Genomic DNA, 25231 nt, shown 5'->3' on the forward strand with positions numbered 1-25231 from the left:
TTCCAAAGAGATGACGATGTCGGAGCCGTAGAACCTCTCCAAAACCCTAGCCAATACCTCTCAAAACCCTAGCCGAAGCCCTCTCTCAAGTTGGGGAAAAGATGGAGAAAAGAATCCAGAAATCGGGGCTGAATCGACTTTAACTATGGTTGGAATCGGGGATCCACACGCCCTTGTGGATGCCCCTGTGGATTTTTTACACGGGCGTGTGGAATTTCCACACGCCTGTGTGGATTCTCTGTTCTACAGTTTTCTCGGTCGGCTGTGAACAGTGCTTTTACAGTACTTTGCTACAGTATTGCTACATTATCCGGATCGAGGTAATGCTACAGTATGCGTGATATGAACGCGAAGCATTCTTTCCTTATGTTGAGCATTACTTTTCTCAAGTTTTTACACTAATATGTGTGTTTTTATGTTACTTTTATGCAGGTGGGGTTGTGAGGCCGAGTATGAAGGAAATAGGCCAATGTGGATCATAATGCACCGATTTTGGAGGAAATCTTGCTAAGGTTCAAACGCGAAGACATAGTTCGATGTGAGATGCTAGAGTGTGTTCCAACCTCCTCGTATTCGAGTTGGCACATCCATTTGGAGGGGCACAAAGGCAATCACACTCGAGCATTCCGACTTATGCACATAGAACAAGAGTTTCACCAATGTGTACACCATTGAAAAAGCAAGTGATCCACGACGTGAACGTGTGCCCGTTTGCGTTACCCCGATGAAAGTATGGAATTGGGAAGCTATTCAGGTCGAATATTGTAGCAGAGAACTGTAGCAACATTGTAGTACGTACTGTAGCAGCACTGTTCACAGCCGGCCGAGAAACCAGAGAAACAGAGAATCCACACGGGCGTGTAGAAATTATCCACGCCCGTGTGGAAATTCCACACGGGCACGTGAAGCATCCACGCCCGTGTAGTCGCCCGATTCCAGCCCCGATTTTGGTATTCTTTTCTCTATCTTTTCCCCAACTTGCGAGAGGGCTTCGGCTAGGGTTTCGAGGAGTATTGGCTAGGTTTTTGGAGAGGTTCTATGGCTCTGACATCGCGCGTCATTTGGAAGAAGGTTATTGGGAAAGCTATCGTCGGCACCGATCCGGCGAGGTGTATCCTAGGCCGGACAAAGGATTCCTTGCGACGAGTAAAGGACTCTCCACAAGACCATCGACACGACCATCGAGGGGTTTTTTTTATGGATTCATTGCTTTTACATTCTATTTCTTTGATTGTACTTAGCTCCATGGAGAACTAAACCCCTAGTGGGTACTCGGGTATTGTGAACCCTAGGATGTATTTGTTTCTTTGAACCTCTTTATTATGCTTTGAATAAATTGATGTTTATTGTGAGTTCCAACCTTGAATGCTTGATTGTATGAACATTTCCCCTAGAGTGACACTACGGTTGAGAGTTCTTATTGGTAACCTTGTGAGTGAGTGACACACCACCCAGCGCTAGACAAAGCTAGGTTGGAGAGGGTTGAGAGGGTGAGTCGAGAGGTGCAGGGAGCGTCCCCTTTCCCTCCCGGCGTGATAGATTCTACCTCCGTCCTCGAGTTCTTTGCGGCCATAATAGAGTGAATGGTCTAAGGGATGAACTTCCATCGGGGCTTAGTTACGGCGTGCAACGGAGTGAAGCGTTGAGGTGATCTTAGCATCTAGGGCTTAATTGTGGTTAGGGACCTTCCACCTGGACCAAAGGGTTAGGTCTATAATTAGGAAGAGATTTATCACTTGGAATCCCTAGAGCTCATTGCAACTCTATGCGAGTGCTAGGTGTTGAGATTGTTCGATTTTTCCTCCGGGACATGTATAGAGTTAGGCATAGTTGACCTTAGATTTGGGGCTATGTAATTATGGATTTCCACAACTCACCATTGCATTGATTAGGAAGCATAATAGAGGGTTCTTGCACTTGAAATAATTATCTTAGGTGGAGCATTATCCGGGTACCCCATCTCTATCGATTGCCTTACCCCCCTTCTTTACTTTTGCTCTCTTTCTTGTTTCTTTTATTATTGAGAATTGAATCATTATCACACTCCTTATCATTGATCTTTCACATAGCTAAGAATCGAATTAAGTATTTTTATTCCTTACTCCCTGTGGATTCGATATCCGCTCACGCGGGATTATTACTTCGACAAACCCGTGCACTTGCGGGATATACGCAAGGGGACCTTGTCAAACACCATCTGCGATCTCCTCCACCGTGACGGCCATGTCATCAATGGTAACACCATCGGCCGCCGATGGTGCTGCTATTGTTTCATTATCAGCCGGCGGTGGAAACGGAGGCATTATTGTTTTTCTCTTTTTCACAAGCCTCTTCTAATGAGGCCGTTTTTGAATGACCTCCCCGATGATGTCATCATCCTCGAATTCCGACGCCGAGTCCGTCCCAGGTATATTATTTGTTTGGAGGGACGGCGCAATCGATTGTGACCGGCCATCCAATGCCTCAACCCGAGCGACAAGCTGAGGGAACTCGGTCATCAATATCTGAAAAGCCTGCAGAAGAGTTGCAGTGACATCCTCGCCTAGTGCCGTCGGGGGGGCTGCGACAATCGGGGGGACTGTCGATGTCATCGTCTATGGGGGTGTTGTAATCTGGTGGGGTAGGGGAGAGCTTCTCCGACGTCGAGGAATGCGTGCGCGTTTTGGGCTGAAAGTATTAGAACGACGTCGAGCGCGCACGGAAGAGGTTGCCCTCTTATCTTGCCTTCAAGAAAGTGGTTCCAGAGCAATAGCATCCAACCGACGGTTGGTCCGAACAAATATATCTTCATCACCATTCACCGGAACCAACTCAGGAAACTAACATGTGTAAACTAAACAATTTAGCAAAATCATTCAATTTAAATAATAAAAATTATAGTTAAACATTGAACTTATATATTTAAAAATTATAGCATAAACGTAAACAGTAGAACAAAAGTTTTAAACATTGAAGAATACTTTTTAAACGGTAAATAATATGTTTAAACATTAACGTCTACTGTTAAACACATTATTCATGATTTATTACCTCTTTTCCTTCGAGAGATGACAAACTGGTTTCTATCGTCGCTTGCTTCCGGTAAGTATTTTCATCGAAGTACAGCATTCTTAGGATCTTGTAGAAATGGACTTTCTTTCCGGTTCCGGTCAATTCATAAAACCAGATGTTAAGCGCGACTATGCAACCCTTGATATACCCTGTGTTGGTCTTCTTTCCCGCGCATCTAGCTTGCACTCAAGCGGCTGCTTGTGGAATGTCCTCCATAAGTCACTTGTGCATCTCCTGCGCCCATGTGTATCGCCCCATGCTAGGTAGATCATCGACATATTCAACGATCCAGTTAGGAATCGAACAGGAGGTATTTGGGAAGAGGATTGTACCCAAGAGGTACACCATCAGTAGTTTCACAAAATTTTCTTCTTCTCCCCTCTATCCAATGAGTTGTTGAAGAGTGCTCCTGATGGAGTCTCTGTGTCTCTCTTTGGTTTTGGATAAATATCTCTCTTCCAAAGCTGAGCGTGTTTTTTTCTTCTAAAACACGACTGCGTCTCCATCGCAACGCAAACCAAGAATGAGGGCCACATCTTCATGCCTGAAAGTCAGCATGTTTTCTCTAATCTTGAATTTATTGGTGCGGCTATCGTACCTTTGCAACAGAGAATCAAGAAGGGCCCGCTCTTGGAATACAGCTTCCAACTCAGTAAATGCTGCAAATGGTGTCCTTCAGATGATCTCCCAGTGTCAAGGGATCATGTGAACTTTCAATTCAGCCACGGTCTCCACTACCGGTGTCAAGTAGCATCGTCTATTAACTAGATTGACCGCTTCACAAGCCTGCGACAATAACAACACATTCAGCCAGCCGTATTCACAAATTGTTAAGCGGAAATATAAGTTGTTAAACGGTAAATTCTCAATTCTTAAACACTGATATCACTTGTTAAATAGAGACCTATATTATTAAATAAGGATGCCAATATTTAAACGGAGACGATAAAACTTAAACGGTAAAAGCTCATTCTTTAAACGGAGACCTCATTTGTACAACTGCAACCATATCAATTGAAAGGGGAAACATACATTATAAACATTACACAAATCACAACAATCGAAAAACTATTTCGATCATGTACACAAACAAAAATATAAAACAAAACAAAACCCTAGCCGAGAAATCTCCCTGCAAACTAACTAAACCCCAGCCGAGAAATCTCCCTGCAAACTAACAAAACCGAAAAATATTTCTTTGTAATAGAATAGTTAACATAAAACCATAATCAATACCTTAGATTGCAAACTGATGAAATGCCGAATACTTGCGTGGGACTTCTCCTTCGAGACACGGGTGAAAAAGGAAAAGGTGAATTTTACAGAGGATGTGCCGCAAAAATGGTTGGAGATGCGAGTTGAGAGAAGACAAGCAAACGGCTCAAATGGTTGTAGCCCTAAGAAACCCCCCCGCCTCCCACTTCCTCTAACACCGCCGAAATGGTTGCAGCCACGACTTCCCGTGCAAGGGCATTTTTGTCCATAAAATTTAAAAATCACTCCATTAACCACCGTTACATACTTTGGGGGTTTCAAAATCATGGAGTGTAAAAGGAAGGGGGTTTTGGGGATTGCAAAATTAGGGGGTTTTTTTGGCAATATGGCAAACTTAGGGGTTTTTTTGGTAATTTCCACAAAAAAGAATCAGTAGCAACCAAACGTTTTTATTGAAGTGTGATCTATTTTATTCCGGAGTAGGAGGGGAATGATGGCTTAAGAACATCTTTAACGCTTATCAATGAGTGTTTAATGATTAAACGCCCCCATAAGAAACGTATGGTGGCCACCAAGTGTTTGGTGGCCACCATGCGGTTAATCATGGGACCCATCATGTTTTATAAAAAACACATTGGTTCCTCACAATTTAAATATTTTTAACAATTCAATAATATTTTAATAATAGTAAATATTTCAATAATGTTTTTTAAAATTATTTTTTAGATATTAACCAATTGTTTTTATTTAATGATTTTTATTCCATAAATATGTATTACAAAAAAAAAATTATTAGATAAATATGTATTATGAAATATTTTTATTAAAGTGATTTTTTTAATATATTAACTAATTATTTATATTAAATAATAAAATATTTTTGAAATAAATATACTTATAATGAAATATTTATAAATATATTTATAATTGTTATAAAACTATATAATATAGCAAGACAAACAATATTATAAAATTATATAATATAGCAAGACAAACATAGAGCAAAAATAAAGTAGTGGAAGTTCTCTTTCTTGTTCTTTTTATCTTTATCATTCTTTTGGTACATATATATATATATATATATATATATATATATATATATATATATAGGGTTTAAATTACAAACTGAATGAACTTTTGGCAAATGAAACACCAAGAGTCAAGAGGAGTTGAGAGAAACATAATAGGGCACTCATTTTAAATGCTTCATAACACTACCCATTGAATGTCCATTATATAGGAATTTCCTCGTTAAAACCTTACTAGAAAAAAAACCCACTGGGAAAAAAATCCTAGTGAAAGAAAAAGAGTACAACTTTCCTAATATACGCTTCATATGTTGCCTCATTAAAACCTTGTCAGGAAAACCCAATGGGACAAAACCATGACGAAGGAAAAAAAGTACAGCGCGTATATGACTCCCCTTAAAGAGAACATTATTGAAGATCCCTGAGGTGAGGCATCCCAATCTTGCGAACAAACTTTTCAAAAGTTGATGTGGGTAATGCCTTAGTGAATAAATCTGCAGGATTTTCACTAGATTGTATTTTCTGAATATGGATATCACCATTTTTCTCAAGATCATATGTGAAAAATAACTTCGGTGATATATGTTTTATTATGTCGCCTTTAATGTATTCTCGTTTCAGTTGACCTATACAAGTTGCATTGTCTTCAAATAATATTGTTGGCCTATCCTTCTGGGACAACAAACCACAATTTTCTTGAATATGGCGTGTCATTGATCTTAACCAAACATATTCACGACTTGCTTCATGAATTGCAAGTATTTCTGCATGATTTGAAGAGTAGCAGCTATAGTTTGTTTCATAGAACGCCATGATATGGCCGTTCCCCCATGTGTAAACACATAACCAGTTTGTGATTGGGCTTTGTGCGGGTCAGATAAATACCCCGCATCTGCATATCCAACTAATTGTCTTTTTGATTCATATGTATAAAATAATCCCATATCAATTGTTCCTCGAAGATAACATAGTATATGTTTAATACCATTCCAATGTCTCTGTGTTAGTGCAGAACTGTATCTTGATAATAAATTTATAGCAAAAGCTATATCTGGCCAAGTACAATTGGCAAGATACATCAAGGCACCAATTGCATTAAGATATGGTACTTCAGTACAAAGTAATTCTTCGTTATCTTCCTGAGGTCGAAAAGGGTCTTTATGAATATCAAGGGATCGAACAACCATAGGGCTTGTTAATGGATATGCTTTATCCATATTAAATCGTTGTAAACCCTTTCTGTATATGTCAATTGGTGGATAAAAACACCACTTTCTAAGTGCTCGAACTACAGTCTGAGACAAAATTTTGTTCTCCGAAGATCTTTCATTTCAAATTCTTTTTTTAAATAATTAATGCTATTTGGAAGCTCTTCAGGAGTTCCAATTATATTTAAATCATCAACATATACCCTAATTATCACAAATCCCTTTTCGGATTTCTTGATGAACACACATGGGCAAATAGGGTCATTCTTATACCCTTCTTTTAACAAATATTGACTGAGGCGATGATACCATATACTTCCAGATTGTTTCAAACCATACAAAGATTTTTGTAACTTAATTGAATACATGTCCTGGGAATTCGAATTGTATGTTTCAACCATCTTAAGTCCTTATGAGACTTTCATATATATATATATATATATTATTATCTAGTTGGCCATATAAGTACATAGTAACAACATCCATTAATTGCATATGTAATTTTTCATGTACTGCAAGACTAATTAGATAACAAAATGTAATTGTATCTATTACATGGAAATACGTTTCTTCATAGTCAATACCAGGCCTTTGCGAAAACCATTTTACAATGAGCCTTGCTTTATATCTAACAATTTCATTTTTCTCATTAAGTTTTGGCATAAATACCCATTTGTAACCAACTAGTTTCACATCTGTAGGTGTTTTAGTTATGGATCCTAAAACTGCTCGTTTTGTGAGACAGTTTAATTTTGCATGTATTGTATTTTTTCATTCTTGCCAACCATTTCTTTTTCGGCATTCCTCAATAGATTTAGGCTCATAATCCTTATTTTCTTTCAAAATATCAATTGCCACATTATATGCAAAGATATTATCAACAAATATTTTATTTATGTCCCATTTTTCCCCATTTAAGGCATAATTTATAGAAATTTCCTGATTTTCCTCTTCAATTTCAGGATCTTGAACTCCTTCTAGAAGTTTGCTATTATTTATTTCAATGTTTATTTTATCTGCATTTTCTTTATGATCTTTTTCCCTTTTCTTTCGAGGATTTTTATCTTTTGAACCAGCTGGTCTTCCACGCTTCAGGCGTACTTTAGATTCATTTGTTATAAGAGGCCAATCTGGAACATTAATTCTATAGGGGCATTTTTCGTAGGTACATGTGATTTTGTTATTCTTTTTGGATCAGAGAATGCATCAGGTAGTTGATTTGGAACTCCTTGTAAATGAATTATTCGTTGAACTTCCAGTTCATATTGTTTTGTGCAATGATCAAAATGATTTAAACTCTAAGCATTCCATGTAATTTCTTTTTCCAACATTTTCATCTTTCCATTTTCTCCCCTAATGTTGGAAAAAACTGTCTCATCAAAATGACAGTTAACAAATCTAGCTATGAAAACATCCCCTTTCAATGGTTCAATATATTTAATAATAGAAGGAGATTTATATCCAATATATATTCCTAATCTCCTTTGAGGTCCCATTTTAGTTCTTTGTGGTGGAGCAATTGGGACGTATAGTCCACACCCAAAAATTCTCAAATGAGATATTTGGTTCTTGCCCAGAACCAATTGAAAGGGGGAGAATTTTTTATAAGTTGTTGACCTTATGCGCACAAGTGATGCGGCATTTAAAATTGCATGTCCCCAATCATAGATCAGAAGCTTTGTTTTCATTAATAACGGTCTAGCAATCAACTCGAGCCGCTTAATAAATGATTCTGCCAAACCATTTTGTATATGAACATGAGAAACAGGATGCTCAACTTTTATTCCAATGGACATGCAATAATCATCAAATGCTTGAGATATAAATTCACCAGCATTATCAACCCGTATTGTTTTAATTACATGATCAGAGAAATGTGCTCGTGATCGAATAATTTGAGCCAACAACCTCGGAAGCGCCAGGTTTTGAGTTGATAATAGGCAAACATGTGACCATCTTATTGATGCGTTAACTAAAACCATAAAATATTTAAATGGCCCATATTGTGGATGAATAGGTCCATATATATCACAATGAATTATCTCTAAAAATATAGGAGATTCAGTTCCAATTTTATTTGTGGATGGCCTGATAATAAATTTGCCTTAAGAGCATGTTGTACATGAAAATTCATTTGATTGAAGAATCTTCAAGTTCTTTAATGGATGTCCATATGAGTTTTCAAGTACTTTTCGTATCATTATTGATCCAGGATGGCCTAACCGATCATGCCATAGAATAAATTCATTTGAGTTAGTCAACTTCTGGTTTACGATAGCATTTGCGTCAATTGTTCGAATATATGTTTAAAAAAGGCCAGATGAGAATGGGGCAGTTTCTCCAATACATGCTTATTACCTGAAGTAACAACAGTAATGTATAAATATTCAGTATTTCCCATATTTGACGTCTCTATGTGATACCCACTGAGTCATATATCTTTAAAACTTAATAAGTTTCGATGGGACTTTGAAGAATATAATGCATCAGTTATAATAAATTTTGTTTCTCTATGAAACAATATATTTGCTCTTCCGGAGACTTCAATCAAATTTATACTGCTCGATATTGTATTGACATTGGTTTTACCCATTATTAAATAGGAAAATTATTTTTTGCTTTTAAATATTGAGTGAGTTGTTGTACTAGCAACAAGGCATACATCCTCATCTTTGATGCCCAATCTAACCATGGATTTGGTAGTATCCATATATTCTTCACAAAAAAAAAAAGTACATAAGTATTATAATGGGTAAGAACAAGATCAAACATGCATAGATTAATTAAAACAAAATGCATAGGGGAAAAAACAATTATGATGTCAATTCAGTTGCCACCATTAAATTGAGAATCTTCAAGAAAATGAGCAACATCTAAATGTGACGTCATACCCACAAGAGGGTTATTGTTGAAGTCATCATTGTGGTATATAAAATTTACCTCAACATTTTTCTCTTTTATTGATGCTTGATAGAGATTGACAAGGTGCCTTGGTGTACGACAGGTACGCGACCAGTGCCCTTGTACACAACATCGATAATATATATTTTCTGATTTGTTACTTGATCCTTTTTTGCCTTTAAATTATTTTTCTTAATAATTTGTCCACTTCTTGTGGTATGATGCATCTTTATTATCACCATGATTTTTCTGATATTTATTCCAACCACATCCTCTTCCATGACCACGGCCACGGCCACGACCACGCCCCTGAGTTTGACCACGTCCTTGTTTGGAGTATTCATATGTCATCGCATTCACTTCAGGGAATGGAGCAAAGCCAGTAGGATGAGATTCATGATTTCTCATTAGTAGTTCATTGCTTTGTTCAGCCACAAGCAAACATGAAATCAAATTAGAATATTTTGTGAACCCTTTCTCTCGATATTGTTGTTGTAGGAGCATATTCGAGGCATGAAAAGTAGAGAATGTTTTCTCTAGCATATTAGAATAAAAAATTCTCTCTCCACATAATTTCAATTGAGAACTGATTCGAAATATGGCTGAATTATATTCACTTACTGTTTTGAAATCTTGTAATCGTAAATGCATCCAATCATAACAAGCTTTCGGTAAAATTAACATCTTTTGGTGGTTATACCTTTCCTCCAAATTTTTCCACATTTCAAGTGGATCTTTCACAGTTAAATATTCAATTTTTAAATCCTCGTGCATATGATGTTGGAGGAAAATCATTGCTTTTGCGCGGTTTTGTAAGGATTCTTGATTGCCATCCTTGATGGTTTCTCCAAGTCCATTAGCATTCAAATGTATTTCAACATCAAGCACCCATGACAAATAATTTTTTCCCGAAATGTCAAGGGCAACAAAATCAAGTTTTGCAAGATTTGACATGACAAAAAAAAATGTTTATATACTTACGTGAAAAGAATTTGCAGAGAAATTGGATTAGTCAGAGTTTGGTTAAACATTCATGCTGGTAACGCATTATAAAACTATATAATATAGCAAGACAAACATAGAGCAAAAATAAAGTAGTGGAAGTTCTCTTTCTTGTTCTTATTATCTTTATCATTCTTTTGGTACATATATATATAGGGTTTAAATTAGAAACTGAATGAACTTTTGGCAAATGAAATGCCAAGAGTCAAGATGAGTTGAGAGAAACATAATGGGCATTTATTTTAAATGTTTCATAACAATAATGAAATATTTTGAAATAAACTATTATGGGAGATGGTTTAATAGGTAGTAGTTTAATGGGTTGTTAATTGTGAGTCCCATTTTTATAGCATAACTATTATGGGAGATGGTTTAATGGATAAGAGTTCAATGGGTTGATGATGTAGCATGTGCATCAAACTATAGGATAATCTAACTATTAAAGATACCCTAATAATAATACATGCATGTTTGATTATACCATTAAGAAAATAATGGATTTAGAGAGGGAAATGAATGGGGAATTCCTATGCCCCCAATTTTGAGGGAAATAAGAAGGGAATGGAGGGAATAAAGGGCAATTATTACTCACATATCCTTTAATTAAAAACTCATTAATTGAAATAATTAATTATAATAATTAAATTGAATAATAATTAATGCGAATTAATAGTAATTAATTAATTCAAATATTAAGTTATAATAAATAAAGTGAATAATAATTAATGCGAATTATATAATTTAAATATTTAATTATAATAATTAAAAAGAATAATAACAAAGATGAATTATTTTAAATTAATTATTTAATTAGAATAATTATTTTAAAGAATAATATTTATAAATTTACAAATACAATTTATTTATTATATATAACTCATAATTTCATACATTAATATAAATTATTTGTATTAAAGGCATAAAAGTAATTTTATCGTATTCCCTCTCCTACTTTTTATTCCCAATGAAATATTATTTTAATCTAACATAGTTTTCATTCATATCCCCATTCCTTCCTATTCCCAATCCTAATTCCAATCTCATTTTCATCACATTCATTTAACCAAATGTCTCCTTAATATTTTAACCCTTATTGAGAGGAAGGAGATGTTGTTACAACCCTATGTAGTCCCAAATCACCTAATTAAGTGGGAGTCCATGTGCATATATGTAGGGGACAACCCCACCCTATCCGGGCGGTCTTTTAGGTTATGGGTCTTCCACTATGTAAATTACTTTCGTTGAAGGCAGATGGTGTGGGGTTGGGTGAGGGGCTAACCAGTAGAGGGTTCTGGTCATCCCTGACCGAGAAAAACTCGAGTGAAGCATTCTTTAGTGAAGTGTCACTGCGTGAAGCGTTGTTAAGTGAAGCGTAATTGACCTAACAATGACGTCGGGTCTGATCAAGGGAGCAATGTTACAAGCCTAGTTTAGTCCCACATTGCGTAATTGAGTGGGAGTCATGTGCATATATGTGGAGGCAATCCCACCCTATCAGTCAGGTCTTTTGGGTTGTGGATCCCTTGTTATGTGCATTAGATGCCTTAAATGCTCAATGACCACCAAATACTCCATGGGCACCAAGTGCCTTTGATGAAGCATTTAATATTAAACACTCATTGACAAAGCATAAACCATTTCAACCGCTCATTGACCACCAAACACCTCTAATGAAGTGAAACATTTATTGAGAAGTATGAGACACTTCACTAAAAATACATTAAGGGGCCATTTGGTTACCTGTAAGTGGTTGTAAGTAGCTGTAATGTAACTGGTTTTACATGTAAAATGGTGTCTGATTTGCTATAAAATAAGTTTTAAATGTAAAATATTTTATAATTTAGGGTATTTTAATTTTCCTGTAAGTTGAAATGCAGTAAACTAATATCCACTCACTATCATATTCATCTCATTTTAAAAAATAAATTGCCTTTAAATTTGATTATAAAAATATTTTTATATTTATGTAATAAAATTAAAAATATTAAATAGTCTTGTAAAAGTAATATTTATATAATTAAATATTTTTTACGATGAAAATATTTTTTTTGAAAATATTATATTGTTTCAAAAATTAATTAAAAAATATTAAATATTTTTACAACAAAAAAATTTTAATTGAAAATATTATGTTGTTTTCAAAAATTAATTATAAATTTTTTTAAGTAATAAATCAAATAAATATTATATTTTTATAATTAAATATTTATATAATTAAATAATTTATCATAAAATATTTTATAATTTAATTTTTATATAATAGAAGATATTTCTTATTTAAATTTTATGGTAAATTTTTTAAAAAAATGTATATAATATTTTTATATGTAATAAATAGTTTTAAATTAAATTAATTAAATTATTTTAGGTTAAATTAATATTTTATGTAAACTATTAAATAATTAATAGTAATAATAGATAATGCGGGTAATCTTACTATCCTATTTACATGTTGATTACACCTTTTAACTTACATCAAACCAAACAGACAAAAAATAAATGCAGGATAGTGAATTACAGCAAACCAAACATCATTAATGTAAGTTAAAATATAGTATTTTCACTTACACTGTAACTTCACTTACATGTACAAGCTATTTGGTTGTTTAAAGTGAATTTACATGTAATTGAAATTACAGTGTAACAGAAAATATTGTATTTTAACTTACATTAGAGCTGTTTGGTTTGATGTAACTTTAAATGTTGTATTTAGTTTTTTCTTTGTATGATTTGATATAAGTTGAGAGGTATAATTAACATGTAAGTGAAATGGTAAGATTACCCTTATCACATATTGTTAATACTAGTTATTTAATATTATTTATAAAATATTTAAATTATATACTATGCTTTACTTTTATCCCTATAAACTATTAATTACTTTAACTCTCATTATTTTATGATTAATACTAATTTAAAAATTAATTAATTCAGTGGTGGTTGATTAAATTTAAAGAAATATAATATAATTCAATTATATGCCATAAAAATATTTATTTTTCTATATAAATTAAATAGCAATTGGTATTTTAAAATGCAATATTAAATTAAATAAACCATAAATAACTATTTTTTTGTAATCATGTTATTACATATGCTACAAATTTTGATTAAATTTTGAATGTGAATATTAACTCAAAAACACATGAATAAAAAGCGACATTTTTATTGTTAATCCAACATTTTTAAATTAAAATTTAATAAGAGAAAAATAATACAAACTAAACAGTAGTACATCACCACAATATATATACAAAATATTAATCTTACTTAATGGTCCCTCAAAGCCTCTCCAAACTCCATTTGGACCTTTGGGATTGGTTTACAAAGAAAATAGTAAATGACTTAATAGTCCGTCAAACCCTCTCCAACCGGTATTTGGTCACTAAGGTTTGATTTTTTGAACCCTAATTTCTCAGTGGTGGTAGAAGGAAGTGGCATTTTCATGGTGGAAGGGAAGAGGGTGTAGCTGAGAGTGAGCATGAGAATGAGGAAGTGGATCAAAAAAACCTCCACACCATCGATTCATCTTCATGGTTGGAGAACATTGAAAGCTCTCTCTCTCTCTCTCTCTCTCTCTCTCTCTCTCTCTCTCTCTCTCTCTCTCTACATTCAAGGCTTGGATTTTTTGAAGGAGAAGAAGAAGAGTGTCGGTGGTTGGCCGGAGAGCTTCATTGCTCTAAGATTCTCTATGTGTCGTTCTCTTTTAAAATTCCACAAATTTTACGTTTTTTTAAAAAAATCTTTTTCAACCTTCATTTGGTCTATGGAGACATGTTTGCTAATTTCCCTTTTGGAACCCTAATTTCCCTTTGAGATGGGAGAGGGCTTTGCCAAGAAGGATGCCACTCATGGTGGCGCTGTCGATGGAGATAATGCAGACACTCGCCTTTTCCCCTTGACATCAAGCACAACCATCTCACCGATGAGACTCCTCCTCTCCCTTATTCTCTCTGTTATTCGGTCCTCTCTTCTAATAATCACAGCGTCGCCGTCCTCGCTGACTTTATTAGAGCAAAGTTTGGGAGACTTGATATCTTAGTAAGTTTCTCATATCTCTCACCTCTGGTCCTTTTGTTTGTTTGTTTTTTTCATTGAGCCATTTGGTTGAACACTTTGTGAGATGGTGTTTCTGTTATTATTATGGATGTAGACGGATTGAAAGCTCTAAATGTTGATCCGCAGTCTTTGGTAAGTAATCTTCATCAAAATTATTCCACCTTTTTTTTATGAGATTTTGTTTCATTTGGAGTTGAATTTATGGATGAAATTTTGATGTTTTGATGAATTTTGGTATTTTATTTAGTGATATACCTTTGTCACTAATTATAATTTGTTTACTTATTTTGGTAAACTGATGGCAATTGACTCTCTCTTTTTTTTTAGCAAAGGTTGTTTTTTTTTCTTGGAAGGTGAGGCAGGAGGGAAGAGTGCCGGAGAAGTTCTCTAAAATGAAGATTTAAAGCCACAAGGTAAATATGTTCTAATGAAAACAATATGCTGAACAATTAATATGCTTTATTTACCAATGTTATTATAAACCATCACAAACATCACCACCATCACCACCACAACAAATAGTATATTATACAAAATTTAGTAGCTTTGTTATTGTGTCTTTAATATAAAAATGGATGATAGAATTATTAGTTAAATACCAAATCAAAGCATATAATTATTATGATGAAACTAATGTTGTAGTATATTATTGGTTTTTTTTTCTCTATTTATGCTTATCTTTTATATCCTTTTCTTTTTAAAAAATTTTTTTAGGTTAGATAGGTTTTTGTTGTTTAGCAAGTTATTTTTGAAACATTTCGATATCTGTGCTTTTAAAAAACTTAAATTTATCTCTAAAATGCTTTTGATTAAATTTAATAGTAAATTAATCTATAACTGTAATTAACATATACTATTTTATCGGAACATGTGTGATATAGATTAGGTTTTTTATCTCTATTTACATTTATCTTTTATATCTTTTTCTTTTAAATCTTTTTGTTTAGATTAGATAGGTTTTTGTTGTTTAGCAAGTTGTTTTTGGAATATTTCGATATATGTGCTTTAAAAATTTTAAATTTATCTCTAAGATGCTATTGATTAAATTTAATAGTAAATTAATTTATATCTATAATTAGCGTATACTATTTTATGGGAACATGTGTAACAGATTAGTTTTTTGTTTTAGCAAGTTTGTTTGGGAATATTTCGTTATTTGTACAAGGGAAAAAAACTTAATTTGTGGCCAACTCACAAAGAAAAACATTAAAGATGAAAGGGATAAAGTAATGTAAACCTAACTCTATTTCCGATATCCTATTCATTGCCAGTTAATATTTTAAAAAAAACATACAAATGCATGCTTTCCTCTTCCTATATATTAAGATTACCTCCTATGCTTTTATGATCAGTTGCTGGTGTTGATGGCTACCACTAGGCAAGCAACCTCAAGATCAAAAGCAACCCGTCTTAATGTTAAAAAAAATTATGTTGCATTTTATTTCATGTATGAATAAATCCGTAATAAATATATATATTTGTCTAATTGAAAAATTAGTATCACTAAAACAATAAACAAATAAAAAAAAGGGGAAATCCATGGCAATTTGTGAAGGATCTTGGTCCAGGTCTTGAGGAAGAAAAAACCGAGTAGGCCGAAGGAGACGTTGATGGAGGGGATGATTCCGGTGGTGAGATTGAGCTTCATCACAATTACGCTAAACATAACGAAGAGGAAGAAGCTCACCACCATTGCCCACACAATCAACTGCTCCTTCCACGACGACAATCGCTGGCTATCGAATGCCTTCTCCACTGACAATTCATCGTCGATTGCCATCTGTAATACCCTCAATCTTTGGATACCTGTAAAAAAATCATATTCATGGTATTTTCATAGTTGCAGTGAAACTATCCTACAAAGCAGCTCTATTGAGAAACCCAAGTGAAAAGCTCAAAGACATAAGTATGAGAGTTTAAAAAAGATTTTGGGTTCACAAGTAATAACATGATTTGATTTGAAGTGTTTCCGGATAGCAAGGCATGAAAGGTAAGTTTACAGGGATTTTTTTGAAATACTATTTCATGATTTAGGGACCATTGGTGACTTTACAGGGACCTTTTTATAATAAATTTTATTTTTAGGGACTGAAAGTGAATTTTGGCAGAAATTAAGTTAAAGAGAAAAGAAGGGTTTGGACTAACTGAAGTTTCTTTTCTCCATCAATGGGCTTTCTTCTTCTCCAATGGCTGCAATAGTGTACTGAGAAAAGAAAAGAAATAGAAATTGGAGGTCTTTGAGAAGGATTTGGAGATTGCCGGAGGGAGTTCGCCGGAGATTTGCATTTGCTTGGTAAGGGTCTTCTTGGTGTAGTATTTTTTTCATGTTTCTGTATGTTTAGATGTATGTATGTATGTGCGGTTGGTTTGATGAAGAAGAAGATGAAATTTTGAAGAAGTATTAATGGAGATTATGAGGGTATTGATAGATGAATTTTTGTTTTGAAAAGCCCTTGTATATTTGATTGATTTTGCTCGGAATGGTGAAGGAATTCTCAGATTTACTGTATATTACTGTAGCAACAGGAATTATGGTTTGTTTTGGTTAATTAAGTTGATGATGGTGATTAAGATGGTAATGATGATGGTTAGAATAGAGTAGGTTAAGTTTAGTCAAATTAAGATGAGATATTTTGGTTGGATCAAACCAAGTGGGAGTAAGTTGGTTGAGTTTAATCACCTTGGTTTAGTTAGGCTTGAGCAAATCAAGTGAAGTGGGTTTGATTTGATTTAGTCAAGTTCATTAAAATGGATTGGAGTTGGGGTTTGGATAAGAATGGATGTGTTAGGTTCAATTGAATTGATTTGGTCTAGGTTTTATCAAATCACGATGAGTTATGGTTGGACTTGAATTGTTTTGGCTAAGTTAAGTTGGTTCAGATTGGAGATTGTTTTGGATTTGGTTCAGATTTTGAGATAATGATTTTGGGGTGAATTGGAGAATTGGGTTCAGTTGAACCAAGTTGGTTCAAGATATTTTGTATAAGAATTGGAATTGGTTCAAGGCTAGTTGGTTAAACTAAACTTGGTTCAGTGAAATTGAGGTTGGTCTCTGTTGGTTCAGGAGGATTTAACCCAAATGAGTTTGTTTAAGTGCAAGCTGGTGGCTAGTTTGTTTATGCAAGGTCGAGTTTGAACCAGTTGGAGAGAGTGGGCCCAATTGCAGAGTCTGTTATTGTTTATTGTATTTTCTTTTGGGTTAGTTCTATCATTAATTAGCTTGTTTAATTTATGTTCTTTCGTTCTCCTGTTAGGTGTTGTTCAGGCTTAGGAGGGAGTTTCAAGTCTAGCAAGAAACCCAAGGGAGACTAGGTAAGTTGGTAGTGGCTACTATTTTGAAATAATTAATTAATTGCTACTATTTTGAAACAAATGCTTAATGGCTACTATTTTCAAATAATTGTTTAATTATGTCATTTATTATATTTAATGATTTATATTGTTAAAGGATACTTAAATTTATTTGCAGTTTCCTATGTCATAGCAATCATATTAATACATTTGGTTTTGTATAATTATACATAGTGTCAACTGTGAAAAATACATGTATGCATGATTTAATTAATCATTTCATGTATTTATTTTAATGGTTATGTATGCCTTGACTTTGAATGATTTGTGAAACTATGTGTGCATATTAAAATGATTTCACCGTCAATGCTTGTGGAATTTGTTTTCATTCTTAGTGTAGGGATGGTGTCCTAGATCTGGAGTTTACAGGCATTATGCATGTATTGTACTATTGAGCTTTCACATGATTTTAATGGTGACTATGGACTTTAGTTCGACACTACAGTGCGGGGTTCCACTATCCGACCTGATGGAGGTGTCACACCCATCCTTTTTACCGAGGTAAATGTCGCACCATCAGTTAAAAATCTATTTTAACTGAAAAACTGACAGCCATTTTTAAACAAAATAAAACTTACAAAGCATGAATGTCAACTTCAATTACAAGTTCAAATACATTAATACAAGACGCATAATTACTCCAACATGCGGGTACAACCGCTACAAAATCACAACACCAACAATAGAAAGAAAAAGGACCCACTATAACCCTGAACTCAACCTTGACTGGCTCTCTACTCGGACCAGTAATCTAATAGGGTTCTGTTCCTACAACTATAACATATTTCACTTGGTCGATAGTGACTTAATAATTTCAAATAATTAAATATAGAGTATATAAAGTATATAAAAGTATATAAAGATCAATTTCTCAAATAATTTCCCAACTTCCCCAAATACCAGAATTTTGGCAAAATATAACTTTTAAGAGCTTTTAAAACATAAATTCATCATGAATCATTATTAACTCAATTTTCCCAGGAAATATAAATTTTTGTGAGAGACTGCCCTCCTAAGAGCGACAGATGGGCTTTCGTCCCCTTCATTTCAATCTAAAATAACATGTTTTGCACAACTGAACTGTAAAACCGATCTCAAATCATTGGCCTAAAAACACTCCCCGACTTATCCGCCGTCGCGACTTGGTTGAGAGCCATCAAGGTCTTCGTAATCTTGACGTTGGCCATTGAGATGCCCGTGTGGTGAACCCAGGTTTCTCAATAGAACTAAACCCTTTCAATGGCTCTACAAATCTCTTGACCGGGGGTAAACTCAGGGTTGACCATGCCACTTCACATCAGGTCAAACCATGGAACCCCCACTGCAGTGTCAGACTAAAGTCCGTAGTCACCATTAAAATCCTGTTAAATCACAATAGCACAATACATTCTTAATACCCGTAAAGTCCAGATCTATGATACAATTCCTATTCGATGAATGAAAATTAATTCCACAAGCATTGACGATAAAATCATTTTGACATACATACATGGTTTCACAAATCTTTCAAAGTCAATGCATACATAACCATTACATAAATACATGTAATGAATAATTAAATCATATATATATATATATATATATATGTATTTCCACAGTTTGAAACTATGCATAATTATACAAACCCAAATGTACTAGTACAATTTCTATGACATAGCAAACTGCAAATAATATAAGTATATAAATTACTAAACACATATAATGAAATAATTCAACAATTATTTCAAAATACTAGCCATTAAGCACTTTTTTCAAAATAGTAGCAATTAACCAATTATTTTAAAATACTAGCCACTACCAACTCACCTAGTCTTCCTGCTAAATAATTTAAGTATATATACTTTATATACACTATATTTAATTATTTGAAATTATTGAGCACTATCAACCAATTGAAATGTCTTACAGTTGTAGAAGCACGACTCTACTAGATTGCTTATGCGAGTATAGAGCCAGTCAGGGTTGAGTCTAAGATTACAGTGGGTCCCCTTTCTTTCGATTTGTTGGTGTTGCAATCTTGTAGAGGTTGTACCTACATATTGGAGTAATTATATTTGTTATATTCATGTATTTGAATATGTAGTTGATGTAAAATTGTCAATTATGTTTTGTAAGTCTGATTTTGTTTTACAGGGTTGTTAGTTTTCTAGTTAAAATGTGTTTTTAACTGATGGGTATCACATTTACCCCGGTTAAAAGGGGTAGGGTGTGACACCATCAACTAACACGAAGAAGATGATGGTGTTGATATTAATGTGGTTGCTCACAGGAGTTGTGGTCGATGGAGAAGATGAGTATAAAGCAGTCTGATATTGGTGTGGTTTCAGAGAGTTGGAAAAGTTAAAGTGGTGATTGTAACACTTTGCTTTCACTGCATTTTTCCTTATAGTAAAATTGGTTGCAAGTCAAATTTCAGCAAAAGGCTATGATGGTGTATTTACTTATACATGTAAGTGATAACTTATAGAAAATCAAACACACTTTAACATGTAAAATCACTTACTTTACAACCACTTATATCCACTTATGCAACCAAACAACTCAATAATTTCACTTACATACAATTAAACAGTCGTTAAGTGTTAAACATCTAGCATTACATAAAAAAAAGAAATTGATCTGAATATTTAAAAATTTGGAATATTTAAGTAAATAATTTATCATTCAAATTTTTGTGTGTATCAATCACGCATGCTCCAAATATCTTTTCTTTTACATGGTTCCAATACCTTGTCCTTACAAGAAAGGAAAAACTACTTAAAATTATTTAGTGATGTCATCCTGTCCACGAAGATACCACAACACTTAAATTTAGAAGGGTGAAGTGGATTTTAAAAAATATCAAAAATAAATAAATAACTTTTTAATAATTTATATAAAACAATAAAAAAAATTGTTGCATTCCACAAGACTAACCAAACGTTACCATGTATATAACAAGGAAATCAATAATTTCACTAGCATGCTGCACTACGCTCATCTTCTCCATCACTCAGTCCGCTTCCCTCTCCTACTCTTGTACGACATAGACCATTCCCAAATCCCTCACCACCTCACCAGTCGCTCAATCGGCGACACTGAGCACAGTTGGTGCCGCCTAGTTCCCGGTGGCACCGGCATCACTGTTTTCCTCCTCCGCCTCTTCTGTTCAATCCCCCGTACCCTTATTGCAGTTGCCATCACCGATCTCCTCAACTCTCACCCCCTCCTCCATGCCCAGCTCACTCGAACCAGCCCAAACGAACCCTTCTTCTTCTCCATCCCTCCCCTTCCCGACCCCATCATTAAAACCATATCCTTATCCCCAGTCCTCACCTTCCTCTCCACCCTTGATCTCGAATTAAACCAAATCCTTGGGCTGATACTCCTGAACCGGACCAAATCCCGGTTTTCTTTGCAACAATCTATCAAAACCAACCTGATCCTGAAGGAGTTGATGGTGCTAGTGGCCAGAGGAGGAGGAGGAGGAGAGGGGCAATCAGGGAATAGGGAGAACATAATCAATATGGGAATTGAGGATTTGATTCCCAAAAAGGACTTGTGGAAGGCTCAGGGAAAGATCTGATTGGGTATTCACTGAATGGGCTGAGGACTTTATGCTTGGGCTTTCAGGATATGATCTCAGCCTGATCTTGCGTGGTTGTGCGTATGGTCGTTAGCCAGGACATGACCAATAGGATACTAACTGTAAGATCTCTCTCTCTCTCTCTCTCTCTCTCTCTTTTTCTCACTCTCTCTCTCACACACACTCTCTCTTTCTCTCTATAGTAATAATTTTAGGAGTGTTATGAGAAGATACTATCATATGAATAATTCTCTATGTATTTTTGCATGCATTGAATGATAAATGCATGTAAGGTATGATAGCGTGGAGAAGTGGTGAGCAGATCTTTAAAGTAATTGTATAATCTTCTTGGCAGAGTTTCAATAAAGGTTTTTAGAATTTTTTTAAAGAATTTCTTCTATTCTATCTAAATCTTTGTTGGTAGAAAATGAGATATTAGTAAGGGAAAATGTTTAATTTTATTTATTTATTTATATTAAATGTTTCATTAGATATTTTAAAATAATTATAACTATTTAAAATTGTTTTAAAAAAACATATTAATAATTTGTGTATTGTTTGGAGTATAGTTATTAAAATCGTCTCAAACATTAAACCATTATGGGTTGTGGGTGTTGTTTTAAAAGATTCAATTGTCGGGTCATTTGGGTAAATGCTAGGTTAATAAATTTTTTTTAAAATAATATTTTACAATCATAAATTAGTTTTTTAATTATGTAATATATAATATAATCTTCAGTGTTATTTGTTAGTTATAAAATAAATAATTTGAAGGAAAGAAGCAAATTGTTAATCATTTAATGATAATTATAAATTAACCAAAAAAAATCTTACCAAAGTAAAGCCTCCGCCATAGTTATTAAAAAAAAAAAGCAACTCTTTTTTACATTTTTTTTATTTTAAGGAAATGACATGTTATTTGCCTTTTTAACATAAAAAATTAAAAATTAAAATTTGTAGTATTGAAAAAGTTACTTTAAAAAAATAAAATTCAACTTCTCCAGGTCATTGAAACCCTGATAATTCATCAAATTTGGCCAGTTCAAGATGGGTCAAAATAGATACACCAAGTTGATTGCATAAGTGATCCCATTAGAGATATGGACCAGTTTAAGTGCCCCATCACCAGGTCACCTGATCGGGTTTAATAACTATTTAGAGATATTTAACCTTAAATATCGGAGTTTGTAAGCCGTATACTTTCATTAATGGCTAACATTGATTATTTGTGGGTTTTATAGAAATTGGATAGGGTTAGAAAAAGTGAAAAGACAAAAATATGGAAGGAAATCAAATTTTTCTAATTTCATAAACTGTATGAGTTCTAAACACATAATGCATTAGTAAAATTTTAATGAAGAGGGAACATTATAATTTAGGGTCAGTTCGTTGGATGATTTAATGCTCGAAATAGTAATTATGTTGGTTTCGATTCTTTCAATGTGTTATCGAAATATGTTACTATGTAATTACATTTACTTTACCCTTTCTTTTCTCTTATAAATATTATTTTAATTTTAGTGTTTCTTAGGTTGTTCTTCCGCTAGGTATTATTTCATTTGTAAGTACTTTGTTCATTTTCACCAATGTATTCTATGTTTGATGTTAGAATTTTATTAATTAGATTACTTTTGTTAGTGTTTTGAATTATATGTCTATATTCAATATTGCCATAATTGTATACCTATAATATTGTTTAATTTGTATTCGTTTTGTTACTATTTCAAGTATATTGTTTTTTCATTTACTATTTGCTTTCATTATTTTTATATATTAAGTAGTTAATCGGGAAATTTTATGGTTAATAATACGAGGAAAGTTCTATCAAAATTTATGCTACAAATAAAAATACATATTTCAAAAATATCACAATTGTGAGAACCCGACACAAAGCAAGGGAATTTATCTAGTTGTTTCAAATTTCACATGTTACATGGGCATAACCATGTGGCTTCTTATTATGAATATGCTTGTATATATATATTTGGTGAAGTACATTTTTTTAATAAACTAGAAATTATTTTATGTATTTACTTTGGTTTCGAAGTAAAAAGTGTATAATTTGGTTGTTGGATAAATAAACATGTCCTAAAACCATAAAAAGAAGTTAGCAATTTTGGCCCTTATTAAAAACACAACATATTTAATTAAAAGGAACATTTTAGGATTTTAGGGACAAATAAATAAATATATATATGTTAAGTAGTTTACTTTCCAATTGTTTGTATAACTTTACCTTGTATTAGACTTCAAATCAATTTCAGTTAGCCATTGAACTAATAAAAGTTTAATAGGAAACCATATATTTTGAAGGTAATTATTTTGGTCCTTTAATTTTAATTTTTATATTAAAACAAATATTTTATAGTTTTAAAGCCATAAATGTAAAGGCATTCTCATTGACCTCAGTTATACCTAAGTATATATGTTGCGGTTTGATAAAGCTCATAATATTTTTTGAAAGGAAGCAATTGTGATCTCAAATGAGACCTACTTGGCCAATGACCTTTGGTTTATTGGTATTCGATTCTTTGTGTAGATCGTTTATGTCCCGCTTAAGAGTTGGGTTCAAATTTCAGCTCAATCAAAATAAAGACACTAGTGTGTTGAGGGCTTGTTCCTATGTATGTTTTTGAGGTGACTTGTCCACTTTGTCTTGAAAAAAAAAATAAATAAAAATAAAAATAAAAATAAAAGAATAAAACCTACTTGCATCTATTCATGTCAATGATTATTATATATTTAATTCTAATAGTTATAATTTGAAGCCTGATAATCAAATAACATCGCAGCCATGCAAAGAACAATGTTGATATGGTTTTGATGCCATTGACTATTAATGATCTTGCAGAACGGAACAAGGTTTAACTGATAATGTACCTTAAACTGGTTTATCTGCAGGGTTCTACCATTCGGGCATAATGAACACACACAGCGTTCATGAAGGAGAAGACTGTTGGGAAGTGACCAAGAGATGTCACAATGGCTTCACCATTGCAATGAACAACAAGAAATACCTAATTGATATTGGTGAGTTGAATTTTCTGATGTGCAAGGCTAGTGAGAATCCTCAGCTCACTCCAGCATCCTCACTACGCACCGCACTAATCTCAGTCTTCGATGATCCAATGATCTATAAGTCCTCTCCTGCACAAGAACAACTTGGTGTGGAGGACTACATTGCATATGCTCGGTTCACGGTGTCAGGCCATCTATTGCAGTTTTTGATACAATCCGAGATGGGCAACTTGATTGTGTATTTGTGTATCCTTCCCCTCTGCATTCAAGAAGACAAATGCAAGATCTTGTTGAGCATACGAAGAAACTTCTTGTGCATGAAAGTCGGACATAAACTAAAGAACCTGATGCTTGAGTTGGAATTGGAACCTCTTCAAACATTGAAATCATAATGCATGTCATTTTAAGGCTGTTAAGATGAATACTGATTAGAGCCTATACAAGTAGCAGAACTGTCTTAGCTCATGTCTCCATGAATTTGGTCAAGTATGCAGTGTTAGCATTGGAACTATAAGCTAGATGGGATAGAAAGGTAATGAATCGTTTGTGTTTGTTTGAGTTGCATTTGAAGATGCTTTAATAATTCTGTTACTATGTTTGTCTATAATGCTTGTATTAGTTTAAATGTTGTTTGTGTATGCTATTGTAGCACCATGCTGGCTTGTCGGTCAGATGTTTGCTTAAATGCCTGGTACTTTGAATGAATGAATCAGTTGACTGGTTTTATGACAAAGACATTGTGTGTTCTTCTTCTTCATCACACATTGAAATTCACTGAGTACTAAAAGTCAGTGGGTGTGAGTGAGTGTTACAGAGCAAATGTCTTCCTCCTC

At 33.7% G+C, this 25231-nt stretch overlaps 1 pseudogene; it reads left to right on the top strand.

Moving 5' to 3' along the window:
• Positions 1 to 20777: 20777 nt before the first annotated feature.
• On the top strand, positions 20778 to 24924 carry LOC120258702 (annotated as a pseudogene).
• The last annotated feature ends 307 nt before the right edge of the window (positions 24925 to 25231 follow it).

Source organism: Dioscorea cayenensis, chromosome 4 (assembly GCF_009730915.1).
Source record: "Dioscorea cayenensis subsp. rotundata cultivar TDr96_F1 chromosome 4, TDr96_F1_v2_PseudoChromosome.rev07_lg8_w22 25.fasta, whole genome shotgun sequence".
In the NCBI taxonomy this organism is placed as follows: domain Eukaryota; kingdom Viridiplantae; phylum Streptophyta; class Magnoliopsida; order Dioscoreales; family Dioscoreaceae; genus Dioscorea; species Dioscorea cayenensis.